Consider the following 8,449-nt stretch of genomic DNA (forward strand, 5'->3'; position numbering starts at 1 on the left):
CTTCAGTGACGCAAAGCCCCGCCCCGCGGCGCGTTGCCCGGCAACAGCCCCTGGCTCCGCCCCGACGTGGAGCCCCGCCCCTCCGGCGCCTTGTCTACTGACAGTAGAGCACCGCACGCCGGAGCTTTTTGGGCGCCCAGGGATGGTGACCTAGGCCAAGGGCCGGACTCTTCCGGACAGCTCCAGCTTGTCATGGAGGCCACATTGCTAAGGCTGGTTTGGCCGAGGCTTGGATTCCAAGCCACCTCCTAAGCCTCCAACCTCTCTTGGATCACAGATGGCGAGGCGGAGATTATCTTGTTTCTCTGTGCTGAAATGGGATGGGATGGACTGTGGTTACCTGTGGGGCTGCTAGTAAGAAAGAGAATTTCGAACGTGGATAGCACACAGGGGCCCGAAGGGTAAGCTTTGATTGTTAGGTTTTTCGGCGGCGCAGTAAAGAGACAGGAAGGATGAAAGAAGCCTTTATTAACGCCAAAGACACGGGAAGGATTGAGGGCACAGGGGGGGAGATCCTCTGACCAGAGACAAAGAAAGCTGAGGCTGTGATGGTCCTTGGCTAGGGAAGGAGCTTGAGGGGCAGGTTTAGTGACACCTAAGGAGCTGACGGGGCCTCTCCTGTGTGCAGGGGAGAGGTGAGAGGAAACTGTATCCAGGAGTGGGTTGGGGAAAGAAAGGGGAAGCGGTCACTGAGAGGATAAACTGTTGTTTTGGGGCTCCAGCCACGTTAGATGACCACCGTCATGATGCAACAATTCATACTAGGGCCAGAACCTATACTAATAGATGATAGTTGCAGTTAGTATTGTAGGAACACATGTTGGCCATTTTATTGCTTTTCAGGACATTGCAATCAATAGTTCTTAAGCATCTGTTGTGTTCCAGATACTGTATTAAGGCATGTTGCAGGCACTGCTTTTCTTTAAGTAGTTTGCTTAGAGTTACGCAGCCACAACACAGCAGAGCAAAGATCTAAGCCAAGGGCAGGCTGACACTATTGCCTCCATTCTTAGCAGCTAAGCTAAATTGCCAAATTAAACTTGTTGATGTTTGGACACTGATAGCCATCTTTTATCAGACGTTTTGGTATAGGAAAAATATAACTAGATGTCAGTGTGCTGAGTTTATGATTCCAGAACACAGAGAAATGAAGTCGCAAACCAAAGAAGTGAGTTAGGAGAGTTTTATTGAAGGCAAGAAGGGAAGGCTAGCTCTTAGACTCTCAGGAGGGGTCCTGAGGAAGGTGGCTGTTGAGCCCTCTTCCTCAATGTTGAGGGATAATTTATACAATAAAGTCCCCATGTGGGTACAATATATATCAAACTAAAATCAACATATAGGATTATAAGTACAGCTGCCTAGCTAATGTTGATCCAATAGAGACATGTAGCAGAGTATGTGAAAAGAATAAAGATGTTTTCTGGGCAACAGATGCCTATTTGGCCTGCTGGACCAAATGGTGCTAATCACAGTATAATCTCAAGTTATTGTTTGCCCTTTAGGTAAGCAGTGTAGGCCTGGCCACTGGGTCTCTATCTTGAGGCCTGACCTTCTTCAGATGCACCTCCAGCCACACTTTTTTTTTTAAAACTGAGGATTGAACTCAGGCCCTTGCACTTGCCAGGGAAGCGCTTATTCCACTGAGCCATCTCCCTGGCCCCCAGCCACAATTCTGATGGCTTTATGTTTTTTGCTGACTTCCTTGAGAGCCCCATCCCTCTCTAACTGTATATTAATTTCTCACTTGGCTGCCTATAATAATTTATAGGTTCACTAGATGAACAATTAATCCGGACTTCTAATTACAGATCATATTTATTGACCATTTACTATATGCCAAACACTGTTCTAAGGACTTTAAAATCCTAATTTAATCTTCACAACAATTTTGTGAGGCAGGTAATAATAATTTCATTTTACCAGTGAAGAAACAGGCTTTAAAAAGTCAATTAATTTTTTTCAAGGTCAAAGGAGTAAGGAGCAGAGCCACACTGAAACAAGCTGACTGACCCCTGAGCCTGTGTTTTTAACTCATTTTAAACTGCCTGGTAAGAGAGTAAGACCTCCATCTACCTTTACACCAATGTCTCCCTGACAAACAGTGCAGTGCCCAGCCAACAGTAGTTCAGACTTTGAATATTTAATAAGTATGCAAACAATGAAAAGACAAAGGACTTAAAAATGATGTATAAATGAAGGCCAGGGAGGTAGTTCAGGGACCTACTTAGGCAAGCTCAGGGACCAGGGTTCGATCCCCAGTGCCAGCCCTGCCCCTGGGTGCCCTGAGCCAGCCCCTGAGACTGGGTGTGGTGGTGCACACCCACCTTCCAGTGCTGGGGAGGCTAAAAACAGGAGGATCACTACAAGTCTGAGTTGCATAGTGAGACCCTGCACAAGATACATTTTTTTTAAAAAAGAGAGAGATGTATAAGCAATTAGTAAATTCCAAAAAAAAAACTCTAATGAAGTTCAACAAGGTCCTATTGAAGTAATTCCCCAACCTGTTAGAAGTCAGATGTTAGTTAGGACAGGTATACAACTGCATTCTCTTAATTCAGTGGATAGAGAGATTTGTTCTAATAGTGTTTGTAGACAGGATATCATGTCAGCATCTTATACAAAGAGTAACCACTATGACAGCAATATGCAATGTATGAATTATTGAAACCGCTAGTAATTGGTTTTGAAACTGTCTCATTGCTATTTGTTTCTCAATAAAATTGTTTAAAAAAAAATAAAGAAGTCAGATGTGCCAAGTTCATGCCAAGTTGATGTCTTCCTATATTGAAGAATGGATTAAAAAATAAAAATAAAAAAAAAGAATGGATTCAAGGACAAAGGAGGTTTTGTAAGAAAGGTACAAAGGAGGTTATGTGGTTATGTAAGAGAGATTTATTGAGACAAAGCGAGCTTTGGGTGGGATAGATATGTTCACTTCCATGTTTATAAGTTTCATTGATGTGCTTATTTCAAAACTTTTCAAGTTGTTCACTCACATCATGTGTAGTGATTGTGTGCAATTATAAATAAAATCAAAATAGATGTAGGTAATGAAATTTCATTTTATTTTTTGCTTAATGCATTGTTTATTGTTATCTTTCAATTATTTACTCAGAGTACAAAACATCAGCAAACAATTGCTCAAACAATATTATCACAAACCTCTTTTTGTAATGAACTGAGAGAAATTAGTAGTATAACAACCTGAGATAGATAGATAGATAGATAGATAGATAGATAGATATTCCCCCTTTTGCTTTTCCCTTCCTTCTTTTCTCCATTCCCCCAACCCAGTTTCTTTTTCTTTTTGAAGACTTTTCCCATTTTATAATATCTATTATACATTTTGAAACTTTCTTACTCTTTCAGCTTCTCACACTAGGGAGACAATGTAATGTTTACACACTTGTGTCTGGTTTATTTCACTGATGACTATGGTCTCCAGTTGCATCCATTTACTTATAAAGGTCTCCAGTTTATCCTTCTTTAAGGCTGAGTAATACTCTGTTATATAAAAAGACCACTTGTTTTTAGCCATTCCTTAGTTGATGGGCATGTGGGTTGTTTCCAAGGTGCTACAATTGTGTGCTACAAACATAGGTGCACATACATCACTGTGGCATGATGTTTTTAATTCTTCAAGGAAAATACTCAGAAGGGGAATAGCTGGATCAAATGGGACTTCCAGTCTTTTTGAGGAATCTCCAAACTCACTTCCACAGTGGTTATACCAGTCTGCATTCCCACCAACAGTGCAGAAGGGTTTCTTTTCCCCTACAGCCTCTCCACCATTTGTTATTGCTTATTTTTTGATAAGAGCCATGCTTCCCATGGAGTGATGGAATCTCAGCATTGATTTAATTTGCATTTCTTAAATTACCAGATATTTTTAAAAATTAATTTTTATTAATTAAAATTTTTTAAAAATTAATCTTATTGAGAAATAAATAGCAATGAGACAGTTTCAAAGCCAATTAGTGGGACAGTTTCAATAATGAATACATTGCATATTGTTGTCTTTGTAGTGGTTATTCATAGTACAAGATGCAGACATGATAGCCTGTCCAAAAAGTATCAGTACAAATCTTTCTTCTCATTGAATTAAGAGAAAGTAGGTGTATATCTATCCTATTTTGCATTTTTTGTGTATTTATTTGCTGTTTATATTTTTTTTCATCTGAGAAATGTGTATTCATCTCAGGTGCCCATTTTTGGATTAGGTCTTTAAATTTGAGAGGTCTGATTTTTTTGAGTTCTTTATATGTTCTTGATAGTAATCTTTTATCTGAGGAACAGCTGGCAAACACTTTTTTGCCACAGTGTGAGTTATCTTTTTATTCTGTTGGTGGTTTCTTTTGCTGTGCAAAAGATTTTCAGTAAGATGAGATCCCATTTGTGGATTCTTTGTGATAGATTCTGTATGGTCAGGGTTTTATGAATAAAATCTTTGTCCACAAGAATTTCTTCAAGAGTTTTACTATGCACAAAAAATACCATTTTTGTGATTCAGCACAAAAGGGTATACAAAGGGGTTGAGGAAGAATTAGGTATTCCACTTCCTACGGGGAACTTCTGTCTTCACAGCCGACTTGGACTTCATCTCCTGGCTTTCGGCACAGACTCTTTGATCTCTGGCTCGGATCCTTCAGCTTTCCATCACAGACTCTTCAGCTTCTGTTGCAGATTCTTCAGCCTTCTGCTGCACACCCAGTGGCCAACTGATAGAGACTTGAACAGAACACTGCCGAGAGCTTGGTAGTTAAATTTTAAGAGACCGTGTTTCAGCCTAATCTGAGCTTGGTAACTACAGAAAATCACTCTGAAAATTGTCTACCATTTCACACAATGGAACTAGTCCTTTTGGTGGTAAGTACAATGGAGCTTGGACTAAAGGAGAGACTATACTAGGAGGATATTTTAAAAATGTTATTAACTTAGTATCATTAATAACAACACTAGAGTGTTCCTTCTCAGTATAACAGCATTATTTTTACCCTTGTAGTACAGTTAGAAACAGTGGATTTGAGGAGGTCACTACCTTCTATCTGTTTAATTTTACATAGCCATTCCTCTTTCCATTGTCCTAAGAGAGGTAGAAAATAAAGTAACAAAATCTTAGGAGAGCTCTGATGCTCTAGTTGAGAGCTCAGGCTTGTTCAGTCTCCTGCGCTGACCCTGCAGTCGCCCTTTCCCTACTGCTACCTCACTAAGGTTCATAAATATGTGCTACATTTCCTGAGAACGTCATGAAGGTCTGAGTGAATTCTGGGATAAGCGTGTGTGTGGAGAGCTCCTGAGATGGCACAGTGCCCTGGCATCATTCCTGGCAATCACACCTAGAGATGCGGGGGAAGTCCCCTGGGCTAAGGTCCATATCCTTTAAATTCCAAAAGGCTGACTTGTTGGGGGCTGCTGTCACTACTTCTGTGTCCCGTGACCCAGACCCACATGCGGCTCTCTGTTCTCCTGTCATCCAGCACCACTTTTCTGTCTGTGCCATATCTTTTGTCAATACAAAGTTGCCCTGAGCACAACTTTCCATGATCTTCAATGAATGTAGCTGCTTATCACATGCTACTGCGTGTACTCTGGGCAGTTCTTTGCTCATTGTATACAAGAGCCTGGGCTATACCTACCCACTACATGGTAACACTTGTACAAACATAATGAATGAATTAGAATGCAAAACAGAAAAAGAAGACTGGGAGGTAGCTCAACAGCATAAGCATTTGCCTAGCAAGCCCAAGAAAGATCCTGAGTTCAATCCCCAATGCCAAAATAAATAATCTTCTTATAAGTGGGATACTTTTGTAATGAGCCTTGTAATTTATTACAGCAAGCTAGATTTCATAGTTCATATTAGTATTTTCCAGTAATAAAAATGTCGAGAGGCTTTCATAAAATTATAGTAAACATAGTCCAGTAGTGAAGACCAGGAAACTTTGACTTTTGAAGCACTATACTTTTTTCTAGGAAGGTATGTCCGTATCTAACATCTCCTATTTTTTTGTAAGGTCACTAAACATCTGTGACAGGGCTGTGGGAATTTTGGAGGGAAAGTGTGAATGGTTATGAACTGTAAACATTTTAACTTCCTGTATGTCATTCATAAAATCATAAAGCTGAAAGAACTGAATTCTCTGGTTCCTTTTGATGAGGAAATTGAAATCCAAAGATGGGAACTGGTTCACCCTAGGACTGCAGAGCAAGTTTACTAAGTTGGGTTAGAGTCCAGACTTCCTGTTCACTAGTCTAGAGTGCTTTTCCTCACAATATGTTACTGTTTTTAATTATATCAGAGGGACAGCTCATCATCCACAGTGAAGATTAAAGCTTCATTTCCTAGGATGCTGTTCTTAGAGGTTTCTATGACTCATTGATCCTTTCTTTCTGGCTGCTTCTATTCAAACTTTGTCTCCAGTTCTCTTTTTATTTTTAAATATTTGAGGAGCTTGTACATTCACAGTTTTAATTATCATGGATATGTAGATGACTTTCAAATTATCATTTGTCAACTGATGCATTTTCAGTTGTTAACTTTCATTAATAGTCTAATCCCGTATTTCCATATTTATGGATTATAGCTCCCAGAGGAACCAATGTACCCCAGGAAGCGCACCATAACTCACCATTTTCCTTAGGCATGGCCTCAGGATTCCAGTGCATCAGTGTGCATGTTAGCAACAGCAACTGCAGAGGTGGCAGCAGGTGGAGAAAGACTTTTGTGGCTGCCGGAGGAAAGGGTGGGACAGGTATCACCTGGAAAAGTAGCATTGTTAGGTGGTAGATGCCACCAAGGATATTACCAGAGAGGCAGCAGCACAGTCTGGCAAAGTCAGCAGTGCCTGCGGGCAGGAGAGTGCCTAGCGGGTACAGAAGCAATGCTTTGTAGAGCACGGACCTGGGAGAACCTGGGAGACATGGTGATACCCAGCAGAAACAGTCACTGAGCTTGGTAGAAAATGGAAAAGACAAACAGAAATGATAGACATGCCTAGAAGAATGTTGGGAACCGAGAATTAGAGATTTGAGTCTAGGGAATCACCATGCTGCTCTTGTCCTGCCCTTGAGCCAGATTGGAATATGGAAATTCCCTGTTCTTTTCTGGTCACAGCTGAAAGTCTTAGGGACAATGATTGCTGTGGTGCTCACAGGGCAAGATAAGGACTTTCGTGGCCACTGGACCCTCTAAAGAGGATGAGGGGAGTGGCCAGATAGCTCAGCAGATCAAAGTTCCTGCTTAGGCACAAGCAGGGACCAGAGTTCAATCCCTGGCATGCTGTGCTAGGGGGCATGCTGAGATACTGATTGAGATGGTGTGGTGGTGCGCAACTATAATCCCAGCACTTGGGAGGCTGAAAACAGGAGGATCTCACTAAGAGTCTGATCTGTGTAGGAGGGCCCTATAGACCCTGTACTAAATACATAAAATAATAATAATAATAATAATAATAATAATAAAGGATAAGGCATCTGGGGAAACTACAGTTTCTTCATTGCCCCCCATTCTTGTCTTTGCAAGAATGCCTTGTCCTTGCAAGAATGCTTTGTCCTTCTCACAGGTCCACTATGACACCATCGTTGTTCCCGCTACCCACTGCCCTTCACCCATTGTTCCTGACTCAGATGTAATGAATAGATACCAAGATTCTGAGTGACTTGTGACCTTTTGCTCCCCAAGATCAACTGGTCATCCCAGATCCCTGCCTCCATCTTTCTTTTGTCTCTTGCTCTTTCCTCCCTGCATACGCCATAACTTCAAGCAAGGGACTCACTGCAAGGGTCTCCAATAACTAGCTCCCCATGATGGGCGCTAGGTATTAGTCACCCTTTCCACAGCACCAGTTGTCAGGGATGCCTGCGGTGAGCCACCAACCTCCTGCCGGGATTACAGTGCACAGTAGGAAAGAGAGAAAGGGTAAGAGATAAAATAGGTGTGGATGAACAAAACAAAAAGTAAACTTGAGATCCCAGCAAAACTGTCACCTGTAGAAAAGTCCTATGTAGTGAATGGAAAATCGCTGGGGCCTGAGCCTTCCAGGAAACTAGCCTCAAAGGAAGATAATTAGGCCCGTATTCCATTGCCTAGACAGATGGAACACACTGCAGCAGCCGTGATGGCAAGCATGGCCAAACCCTCACGGAGGAAAGTCAAGCAGCATGCTTCATCCCTCGTCTCCTCCAGGGCTGTCTAGCTAATTAGCTGAGGAGAGAGTTGTCCCTCCAATGCCTGACGTGGTGCAGCAACAGCACCCGGTTTTCCTGCCAGCGTGGGATGAGAGCCATTGTGGTAGGTCTGGCCCAGGGTGCTCCATGGTCACACGCATCAGAATGGCAGCCATAGGGTGTTTCTTCATTATCTAAGGAAAGATAAGCAAACCCTCACGCCCATGTTATCAGCATGGCAGCCCAGTCTGCTGACCTGTGTGAAGATTGCAGCGCAGGTCTC

General features: G+C 42.1%; 1 long non-coding RNA gene across 1 annotated transcript; it reads left to right on the forward strand.

Moving 5' to 3' along the window:
* LOC111817703 lies at positions 1-4,622 on the forward strand. The gene is made up of 3 exons (XR_002821836.1): positions 1-401; positions 1,965-2,048; positions 4,585-4,622. It is a non-coding gene; the product is annotated as an uncharacterized LOC111817703 (long non-coding RNA).
* Positions 4,623-8,449: the final 3,827 nt, after the last annotated feature.

The sequence above is a fragment of the Octodon degus genome, unplaced genomic scaffold (assembly GCF_000260255.1).
Source record: "Octodon degus isolate 3935 unplaced genomic scaffold, OctDeg1.0 scaffold00067, whole genome shotgun sequence".
In the NCBI taxonomy this organism is placed as follows: domain Eukaryota; kingdom Metazoa; phylum Chordata; class Mammalia; order Rodentia; family Octodontidae; genus Octodon; species Octodon degus.